General features: G+C 41.5%; 1 long non-coding RNA gene across 1 annotated transcript; it reads left to right on the top strand.

The window, feature by feature from the left end:
- Positions 9367–10930, top strand: LOC110437140. Its single transcript, XR_002455274.1, has 2 exons — positions 9367–9907; positions 10481–10930. It is a non-coding gene; the product is annotated as an uncharacterized LOC110437140 (long non-coding RNA).

The following is an 11790-nucleotide window of genomic DNA, read 5'->3' as shown; positions in this document are numbered from 1 at the left end:
ACCGCGAGTTTGACGCCGAGGACCCGGACTGTCAGCAGGAGTTTGCTGAGGACGCCGACGGAGGCAAGTCCAACCGATTCCCTTTGATGCATATTGATCCTATTTTTAAACACAACCCGTAGAAGCCGTTTTAAATATTGCATGTACGATATATGTACGAAGTATTTTTGCTGCTTAGTTAAAACCTGTTGAATAGCCATCCTTGAATTGATATTACCCGGTAATTGTCTTGTTCGAACCTAGGAACAAATAATATGCTATGACAGAAATATTATTATTTAGTATGCTTAGGACTTGTTACTCATCCTGGATACTCATCGCTATATTTTCCCAAATATAATGATTTTAAAAGTAAAAGGTGTGAGTGGTGAAAATAAATTGTGGGTATTGTGAAATGGTTAATGAACAAGTTATAAATATGATTACTATGGAGATGGGGCGGATGAGATCTCTTTTGGGGATTCAATGGTGTTGTGGCTTATACCTTGCGTGGTTAAGCGTGAAGATATCCGTCTTGTCTCGATTAAGCACTGAGTTGATGATTCATCTTGCCTAACTCATTTATCGTACAACCACTCGCCTTGCATGGGAAAGGCTTAGTCTAAATCCCTCTAGTTAGTATGGCAATCACCTGGAGGCAGGTGTGCAACGGGACACTAAGCGATGTATGTGAAATTGTGAAAATATATAAAAAGAGCTTTGTGAATTATTGTGGTATCATGAGATGTGGCTTTAGTGTTCCCGTGGTGAGCGCCATTACTTAGCTATGGAGGGTAATGACTTTGATGGATCTGTGCTTGCACGACGGTGTAAGTTATGGTATCCTACTTGTGGGAAAAGTGTACAACCTCTGCAGAGTGTAAATCTATCTGGATAGTCGTGTCCGCGGTCTCGGATGGGTTATGGTTTGGTTTCAACAACTAGATGTGTTGGGATGAGTGAAAATATGAGAGTGGGTGTGATTTTGGAAATAAATGGTTGACTGCCATTGTGTTGTGGGAACAAGGGTTCAACAACACTTAAAATTGTGATCAAACCCCCATTTTCAGAAATACTATCACATATGGAAAAAAAGGTCTTTTACAACAGTATTTGTGAACTGAAACCTTGCATGTGTAAAAAGATAGCTTTATGCAAATAAAACTAAGCCTCATCCTTGATTTATCCTTATGCATATATATTGTTATCCCCTTCCGTAGGGTAAGGTTAGATTTGCTGAGTACTTTGTACTCACCCTTGCTTTATTAAACAGAGGAAGATCCGGACTTCGATCCCGAAGTGGCGTTCGAGCAAGGTCGTGTCTGCACCCAACTAAGCCTGTGGCATTGGGACTCGTCAGATGTTCGATTGTGATATCGTTTGTTTCTGGGTCCTTTGGACCTATGTTGTATTTTGGTGTCTTATTATTATAGCGTGTCTTTCTTGTCCACGCTTACCGAGACTACTGCGCTGAAACTTATCTGATGTAATAAATGTGTTACTAGCCTCCTGGGACTAGTATTGTATCACATTTGAGTTTCTGGTTTACCAGGGGCGCTTCATTCCTTTCTCGGTATCGACGCTGGTACTCGTTTTGTTTCCTTCTCGCCTCGTCCCTCTGTTCGTCGGACATCCCAGATCAACGAACCCGTTGTCGCGCAGTTCGTTGTTCCCTCGTCCGACTGCCGTCATCTATATAGATAGGAAAATTTTAACATATATATATATATATATATATATATATATATACATGTTCTCAATTTGAAACCATACCTGGGATGTTAGTGATATCACAGAGTGCATTGGGCGTATCTTTGGGCGTAGACATCGAGATCAGGTGTTGCGTGCATAGATCGCCTGCGAGTGCTGCGTTCGCCGCAACGTTGACCCCGACCAGGCGACCATGGATTCGGCCTCACGTCGAGGGCAGCCGATGTCGCGGCCGATCGAGGGCGTGCGAGTGCTGCGTTCGCCTCGACGTCGTAGACCAGACCCCGACCACGCGACCACGGAGCCGCCGGCCTCACGTCGAGGGCAGCCGATGTCGCGGCAGATCTGGATGGAGCACGGCACCGGACTCACGTCCAGGCCACGCGATGGAGCAGCGAAAATCGTGGCGCCAGGATTCAAAAGGTATTGATTTGAATTGTGCACCGATAATGGAGGCGTGATCTATTGATCCTGGAAGAAAAAATGATGAAATAATGCAATTGCGGGTGTCTGGGCTCGAACCCGCGACGTGGCTTCTGAAGGCGCGGGCTCGCGCGCGCGTGAGAGAGAAGAGTTGGAAGCGGCTTCTAACATCTTAATCTGAGACGTCCGATTCGTTGGTAGTGTATTCTCAGCCGTTGATTTTGAAGTAGAGGGTGACTTGAAGAAGATTTCAATTATAGTAGAGATAGTTGTATATTTTAGGAGATGCATAAGTCTTGTGTCTGTCTTCGTTAATAATTTAGCAATGTCTCACAAAATCATTTATGCAGTAGTGAATTAAGTATAAAATGGCATGTTTTATTATACAGTAACTTTTACAAATTCTCGGGCCTTTATATTTTATGATATTATTCTTAAGGAAATTTAGTGTTGGAAACTATTAAAAAAAATAGAAATGATCTCCATTTGCTTTCATCACAATTCACAATTCTATCAGATATCTTTATAAGATTAGAATAGAATCGAGCGCCTGTCGATCTTTAAATGCATGAAAGCACACCTCCTATATGCCTTAATCACCTAAACTATATTTATCTACTATACGATAAATAAACAGTCTCTAAGAAGCAACAGCTTCCATCATATATGGCCTTGTTTAGTTCAAAAAAATTTGCAAAATTTTTCAGATTCTCCGTCACATCAAATCTTTAGACGCATGTATGAAGTATTAAATATAGACGAAAATAAAAATTAATTGCACAGTTTGGTCGGAATTGACGAGACGAATCTTTTGAGTCTAGTTAGTTCATAGTCAAATACAAACGAAAGTGGCACTATTTCTATTTTGCAAAAATTTTTGGAACTAGACAAGGCCTATATCGAAACATAAGATCATATCCTTGAAGCACCGACAGCGTACAAGCATGGACATGAACATGATATCCTTGGAGAAACTCGGAAGTACCGACAACATATATACATAGCGAAAAGCATACATGGAACTGAATTAAGCCTAAGAAGAACTAGTAACTGCTAAATAATTAGACACGATACAAACACTCGATTCACACCTTCAATCCTTTGAACATCCAAGCGCTGATGCTGCCATCACTGTGGCAAGATCAAGTCATGCGGTTTCTCCGCGGTTCCACCGGTCGACCTGACCCTCTTGATCCTCCTCTTGCACCGTCGTCGCCGCCTTCGCCGGAGATTCTTGAGAATGCGAGACTCCTCCTTAGCGCGAGCGACAGCCCAGACGGCGTCCATGGTTTCTCGACCAGGGACGGAGCCCACCATGGCGCGGGAACCCACGTCCTCCGGGAGCTTCTGGCACAGCATGCGAACCACGACGGCGCTGCCTGAGACCACCAGCGGGTGATCCGCGGCGGCGGCCAGAGCCTCCGCGTGGGCGATCTGCTCCAGCAGGGAAAGGGACGCGCCCTCGCCGTCGTCGTCGAAGCGGAAGTCGATGAACCTCTGCCACGAGACCGAGGGCGTGGCGACGCCCAAGTCGTAGGTGCGCGCCACGGCCTGCCACACCGCCCGGCCGGTGCCGTGCCGGGCGTAGTCGGGGAGGAGGCGGTCCGAGAGCGCCGCGAGGATGTGGCCGCGGCACACCGCGTCGTCGCGCGCCCACTTCTTGGCCGCCGCCGTTGCCCGAGAGGCGACGTCGTCGCCGGCGGGCGGCGGAACCGGAGCCGGAGGGTGGTCGGAGAGCACGTGCGCGACGCCGAGGGTGTGGAGGCGCAGGAGCACCGACTCCTTCCACCGCAGGTAGCCGTCGGGCCCGTCGAGAGGCGCAATGAGCGTCGCCATTGATCGAAGCGCCTCGGTTGTTGCCGATGGACGGACGGTTGATGTTCTTGGTGCTCTGAAGTCTGAACTGCAGTTCTTATTGGCGACAGGGAAGGCAGTTACGGGGCATTCTAGGCAGGATTGCTCTGTTCTGAAAAAAAAGGAACTGTTTGAAGGCACGTCTGGCCTCAGTTCTTGTACTACACAAACTGCACAGTAAGGAGCAACTGCATAGTTAGTACTCTCTGATGTGATTTACTGGTAACCTGCTCTCCATCAACCTAGATGATTTTGTGGCAAACTGTTTTTTTTTTTTTTCTGAAGTTGTGTGGAAAATTTACATCGGGTTGTAACTTGTAACTCAGGTGTGGAACATGCCGACCGGTTAAAGAGCAATCTGATCAGTTGGAAAACAAAATTAGAGGAGGCATACAATACAACCCATACGTAACAACCTGTATATCTTCTTGAAGTGATACTATGTGAAAAGGTTATGAACACAGTCAATCATCTCTTACAGTTCCACAAGCATCCTCTGTGCATGGGAGAGGGATTCAGACTGGTTGGATGAGACAACAAAGAAAGGCAACGGGCACATGGGAAGGGAAGATGTAGCATTAGTTTGTTACAAATTCGCCAAACGCAATGCAATGGGAGGCTCTTCGGGTCCGGCCGTTCGGACCACATCCATCGTCCGGCAGACTCCCGCGTCAGAAGTTTACGCGTGTATGGTGTCCGAGATTTTTGGCTGATGGCACTCGAATCTATATTTATTAGCCTTTTTCCCACGCCGTGATGTACTATCGTATATGTAGTACATAAAACAACACATTCACGTTAGTTCTGATCCATGCACGTAATGATTTTTAAATGAACTAAAAAAAGTCATAACTTCTTAACCAAACATCCAAATTAAATTCTGATTGCACTGTTAGATTTCTTACAATAAATCCTTCAAAATAAGATCCCACATGAATATATTTAGATAAAATTTAAAAATGAACATTTATCTTATGAAACTAGAACATTTCTATATTGAGAAGAGACGATATCTAGATTCAAAAATAATATTCCGTCTTCGTAAGAAAAATGTTCTTATAATAACAGTATTCAAGTTTTAGATTAATGAAATTAATACTATAATGCACATAAAAATAAATACATAACATAAATAAATATAATAAAATCTATAGCATAGCTTAAGAAAAAAATAAAAACATATAATAGAGAAAAACTTAAAATACTATCATATGAATACTTTTCATTGTATACTGAGTGATAAATAAAATACTATAGAACATTACATGTATATTGAGTGAACATCACTAAAAACACCATAAAACACCACCGAAAAATATTATTAGTTTAAAAGAATAATATTCTAGTTTTAGATTCATAAAATTAGTATTTTAATATACATAAAAATAAATAAATAACATAAATAAAATAATAAATTCTAGAGCAAAGCATAAGAAAAAAAATAAAAACACATGATAGGGATACATTTCCAAATCATATAATATATTATATAACTTCACATGTGTACTAAGTGAATATGACTTACTACACCATAGAACATAATTAAATATATTTTAGAACATCGCATATATGTCACGTGAACATAAACAAATACAATATAGATCATCACATTATACTAAGTGAACATCACATCTAGAAGATCATATATATATATATATATATTACGTGAACATCATATATATAATAAATAAATAAAATGATTAAAATAATTAATTAGAGTAAAACAACCAAGAAGAACCATACACATAAAAACATAATTAACAAGTGATAAATATATAAAATATTTGAATAACTTAAATAAGGATGAACATCACATGTGCACTAAGTGAACATCACTAAATACACCATAGAACATTACTAAATACATTATAAAACATCACATATATATTACAGGAACATCAATAAATAAATCATCGAACATCACATGTATACTACGAGAACATCATATATATATTATGTGAATATCACAGAAAAACATCATAGAATATTACATATATACTACATGAACATAAGAAAAAATATCACACAATATCACATGTATACATATGAATATTAAAAAAATAACATGAAAACATCTAAAGTATAATAAGAAAATAAAAATAAATGATGCATAAAGAGAAAAAAAGAAAAAAATAAATGTATCATGTTCTTTTTATTTGTTTCTTTTTATACACATGAACATTTAAAAAATAACATGGAACATCATATGAAGGTAAAAGAATAAGAAAATAAAAAAAGAAAAAAGAAAAAAAAGAAAAGCACATAAAAAACATAATTAGAAAAGAAAGAATGCAAGCAAACAAAAAGAAATTAAAATAAAAAATAAAATAGAATGTGCAACACGAGCTAGTAAAGAAGAGAAATAAAAGAAACATAAAAATCGAAAAATAATAAAGAAAAGAAAATAAAAAGCAAAGAAAAGAAGAGAAATAAAAGAAACATAAAAATAGAAAGAATAGTAAATAAAAGAAAAATATAAAGAAAAGAAATAAAAGAAAAGAAAAAAAGGAAGAAATAAAAAAGAAAACATACGCTAACTACTTAGACGCTGCCAGAAAAAAGAAAAAAGAAAAGGGAAGAAAAGAAAAGAAAAGAAAAGAAAAGAAAAGAAAAGAAAAGAAGAAAAACTTACGTAACTACCGCCGACGGAAATCAATCTCGTGACCAGCTTCGTGGGAAGTCATCGCTGCCTGAATGCGCGGGAAGCGGGAAGATTCGCGCGGGAAACTATCGGCGCACGTCTCTTCCGATGCAATGGTACTCCGATCCTCTCATGATTGAGCCCATCTTCTAGCATATCAGTTAACACAACCAAAAAGCATAGCTGCCAGAAGCTAGCTGTACTAATCTGCAGCGTACAAAAGGTTGTTAACTGACCAAAGACGACAGTTTGCACAGTGCGTACAACTCCCATCTCCATCTTCCACGACAGAATGTCATTGGTAATTCCACCAAAGACTCCGTGAAGATGGCAACTAATAACAGAACCAACCTTTATCGGCGACAATGGCGATACCCAGTCGTCTTCCTATCGAGCTCCTGCTGCTGCACGCAAGCCGCCGTCTCAGCCTGACGCAGGCGTTCCTTTTGGTCCTCCAAGTCTATACGCGTCTCCTCCCTAAACAGAGCAGATTTCCAGATCCTGCCCATGCTCATCTCGCCGTACCTGCTCAGTGTGGCCATGTCATAGTCGGAGAGCGGAGGGTTCATTGTGGCGACGAGAGCCTCGGCGTGCGCGAGCTGCTCCAGGAACGACGGCGAGGCGGCGCGCTCCTTCTCCTCGAACCGGAAGCCGTAGAGGAACCTCTCGTACTGCCTCGGGTAGAGGACGAACGACGCGTCCAGGTCGTCGTAGGGTGCGCGCCACGGCCTGCCACACCGCCGTGCCGGACGTAGTCCGGGAAGATGCAGTCGGAGAGCGCGTAGAGGATGTGGCCACGGCACACCGCGTCGTCACGCGCCCACTTCTTGGCCGCCGCCGCTGCCGGAGCCGGCGGAGAGGACGTGGGCGACGCTGACGCTGTGGAGGCGCAGGGAGCATGGGCGGAGCTACATGTATTATTGTGGTTGCGGCCGCACCAAAAAAAAAATAAAAAATAGTGATAAATATTAAATTTTTATCATATTTACACTCATAAATTATAAAGTCTTGCACCCACAAGATAAACGCACCTCCCTCAATTTTGTTCTAGCTCCGCCGGGAGCACCGACTCCATCCACCGCAGCCTGTTCAGGGCCTCCAAACTTACACATTACACTAAGTAGTAAGTAGCAATTAATTAACGGCTAGTCTTACAGCCGATAATTTGTTAATTGGAGTTGGCTCATCGTAAGGCCCATGGCCTTTCACCATACCTCGCTCACCAGCATGCTTCGATGATTCCTTGGTTTCCCAAACGCCATTATTGCATATAGAATTTTGTTAACCATTAGTGTTGCATCTGCGGAAAGAAGCTTTTCTAAACTCAAGTTATCGAAGTCCTACTTACTTGGCATGTACAATGACACAAGAAAGACTCAATGGGATGGTAATAATAGCACTTGAAAATGATATCTTAATGATCAAGTATGAAGATATATTTGAAGATTTCATTTCAAAGTATACTAAAAAAATAATGATTAACGTATATTTGAAGCTTTATAATAAAGTAAAAGTATGCTTTATTATATTATTTTTTTTTATAAATTTTAGGGCCACATCACGTGTTTCGTTCAGTGTCTTCCAAATTGTAGGTACGGGCCTGCCGCAGGTCAGCACCTGACGGATGAAACGATCAATACACAACACACGATGATGTTTCGAACCTACTACTAGGGAGGAAAAAAGAAGATGTTGCAAATTAGTGGCGGCGAACCTCAGAGTTTGTTCGATCTACGGCGACCGGGGTGATGTTCTTCCGCCGAAATGTGGCCGCTCCCCGCGCGTTCTTCTCCTTTTGGGTGTCCCGTCTCGACTCCGGATTCCTAACGGTTGGATTTCGAAAAGGAGGCTTCTGAAGGCCCGGTAAGGAGGACTACGGTTGGGCTGGGCTGGGCCTATATGATATGGGCATCTAGAGGCCTGTAAGCCCAAAGGCTCCCAGGGATTCCATCATTCCTTGCTCCCATGGCCTCAGCATTTACGTGCTGAGCGATATGTATGCCCAGATACAATACAATAGCCAGTGCTAAAAAAAAGATACAATAGTCAGTTCTCAAAAAAAAAAAAAAGAAGAAGATACAATAGCCATGATCCGAAAGCTGTGATTTTATTTTTTTAACTAAAATTTATTTTTCAGGGTCGTGGACATAATTAAATTTGTCTTTAACCAACAGAAACTAAATAGGAGTAGAAGCGTTAGCATCGTACGGTAGCGGAGCTGTTGTACGAGAAATCGGACTCTCCATTCTTCTTACGGTGTGTTAGTGTTGTGTGTGCGGCAGTCGAGAATCTAATTTTAATCGGTTGTAAAACAACGCCTAAGAACAAGCAGAAATACCCTATCTCGGTTCTGTACCATTAGAAAAGGCTCAAAACTGTAGAAGCTTTTGAAACAAAGCCCTTGTTTCAATAAAGTAGTTCTAAGTTTCAGTGGATTTGTCGAATGTTTTAGTTTTTAAAATCCATGAGAAGTTCTGATGCAACAAATTTTAAAGTTTTAAAAACTATGATGTTGTTAAAGTAGTACTCTCTGTCCCTGAAAGCTTCTATTCCTAGCAAAATTCCGATAGATTAGTGGAGCTGCCAAAAGACTATACTACCCCTACACATGAATCGCTGATTTTCTACTTGGAGCCATGCGCTGTTAACCTGCTAAGGGCTACGTGCTGGCAGTCATTTACTCATCCCTAAGGGCACGTACAATGGCCGTGTTGGCCGTCGTCTCCGAACGGATGTTTTACAAAATGCCCCCCGATTTGCTACCGTCGCGTTGTGAGACGACGGCAAGCGCTCGTGCTCCGAGGCGAACTCGACGGCCAGCATCGCGTTGTAAGGTGCCGTCTTCTTGAGCCGTAGACGCCGCGCGGATCCAACTGCGCGCGCGAGCGGGAAACAATCACGTCAAAATTCCTTACGTATATGTCTCAGTCACGCCATCTTTCGCCGCTATTCTCGCTCAAATCAGCCAGCGACAACGGCGGTGGCGGTCGCAGCTGCGACGGTGGCGGTAGTCGCAGTGGCGGCGGGGGCGGCTGCAAGCAGACTTCCTCATGGATGCGGCTCGGCCCCAACACTGAATCTAGCCTGTTTCAGCAACGGCATGGCAGTGCCCTTCGTCGTCCGCGGAAGCAACTCGTCCCCAACACCCATCCCTTCGCCTGGTACGATTCATCCTCAATCCCTAGCAGATGGCGACAATTCTTCATCAATCCATGGCAGATGAGGCTACCCAGTTGGATTTGGCTCCACCAGTCCAAGTTCTTCTTAGTTTGGGCATCAATCAAGTTGGGATCCCGCATGGTAATTCTTGATTTGCTTGAATTCGTGTTCTGCATTTCTGCTCATTTAGGAAATCTATCCTAGACATCATGTTTAGCCTGTTTGCATATATATACCGATTGTTGAATGAATGCTCTGCGCATTTTGTGCTGTAAAGTGCTTGTTTTAGCTTACCACTGTAACTCAGGGAAAGGTCAATTCCAAATCGGTTATGTACTACTGACTACTGAGTATTACTGAGAATTACAAGAGTTCTGTAAGACCTTTTGGTAACAGTACTACTGAGTATTATAGGTTCAGTAACAAATTTGATGAGAGTACTACTGATGACTAATCACTGAATTTTTTTGTAGCTACTAAATGTTTCAGTTCATTAGAATTGATAACTGAATGTTGTCACTTAGTCCAACTCTGAATGTTTTCACTTACAGTCAACGACACTATGCTAGTTCTGAATTTTTTCTAGCTACAGTATGTTTTCGAAGATCATTATTTTCAGTTACTGATCATAAACATACCTATTATTTGCGCATACAAATTAGAGATGTCCAGACCATTATTTTCAGCTGATCAGGTTTGACAACTTGTCTGCAGAATGCGTGAGACCAAGCCTCTAGATGGCTGATCAGGCGTCCTCTTTTGTGATGTTTTAGTGCTTGACTTGGTTAGAGTTTTAGGACATGTTTTCAGAACTTAAGTTTATGGAGAAGGCAGCCCATGTGCAATCCATTATGTATCATGGAATCTGCTTGGTCTGGTTATGTCTGATGTGCGTGTTCTTGCAAAAATGTCATGGCTATTCGTTCATGTCTAGTATTCGTGCATAGTGTTCATGACCTGATGACCAAAGCCTCAGGTTCAGTTCTATACTGGGCAATCTTTCACTTAAACCTGTATGGAATCTGCTGTTTTTTTTTTTTTGGGAATGTATGGAACCTGTTGTTATATGGTTTATCTTGTGACCTATCTTTTTGGTTTGCTTCTGAGCTGTGACCTGTATTTGAACCTATCTCCTTGTGTGAATCTATCAAGTGTCTACATGTCTCTTGTATTATGCATCAATTAGTGACACAATGGTATATAAAAATAAAATTCATGATTGATCATGGCTACATACAAGCATTAAACGATTTGTAGACAGTCAAACAGACAATAGCTGTCTATGGATTGTATGAGCTGTCTGTATAGCCGTCTGTGTTGTAAATTTCAAGAACTTACAGACAGCGGTTGTCTCTCTGTTGTACATGCCCTTAGCCTGCGTGGGAGGGGGGTGTGTGGTCCAGGTGAGAGACACGAGAGAAGGCACGTCAAAGAGTAGTACTCCGTAATAAGAGAAGGCACGTCAAGGAGTAGTACTCCGTAATAATTAGATGGGGAACACGACGATATATTAAACCGGGTGGTGGACGGAGTACTCTACGAATTCATCTTTGCGTTGCTACGGGAGCAAATAGACATTTGTAGAAAATGAGCACTTTGTTATATTTATTTGTGTTTTATCCTTTGTATTAAAATTAACAATTTTTAAGCTTTTACAACTGACTTTGAAGCAGACTGTCTATATATAGTTTATATACATACTCTTAGACTTTTTAGGGCTTTTATTTCACGCACAATGGCACCTTATACTCTCTGGTTGAAAGGAGCCTAACAAACTTTTGAATTATAATTTTTAGATTTGATTTTGATTTTGATTTTATATAGATTGTATAAGTTTCTGTCAATTTGTGCATTGCTCGTGAAAAGACAAGAAGCTAACAATACACTTTTTATTGGTAAGCCGAAGTCTATATATATCTTGAGATTGATTTTTATTGTGCGTTGCAACGGGGGAAAACATCAAATGGCCATAGAAAGTTATGACATAATGTTACATTCTATTTATGCTTATGTTTTTTTATAAA

Source organism: Sorghum bicolor, chromosome 7 (assembly GCF_000003195.3).
Source record: "Sorghum bicolor cultivar BTx623 chromosome 7, Sorghum_bicolor_NCBIv3, whole genome shotgun sequence".
In the NCBI taxonomy this organism is placed as follows: Eukaryota; Viridiplantae; Streptophyta; class Magnoliopsida; order Poales; family Poaceae; genus Sorghum; species Sorghum bicolor.
The sequence above is the reverse complement of the archived record's forward strand: the minus strand, read 5'-3'. Positions and strand labels throughout refer to the sequence as shown.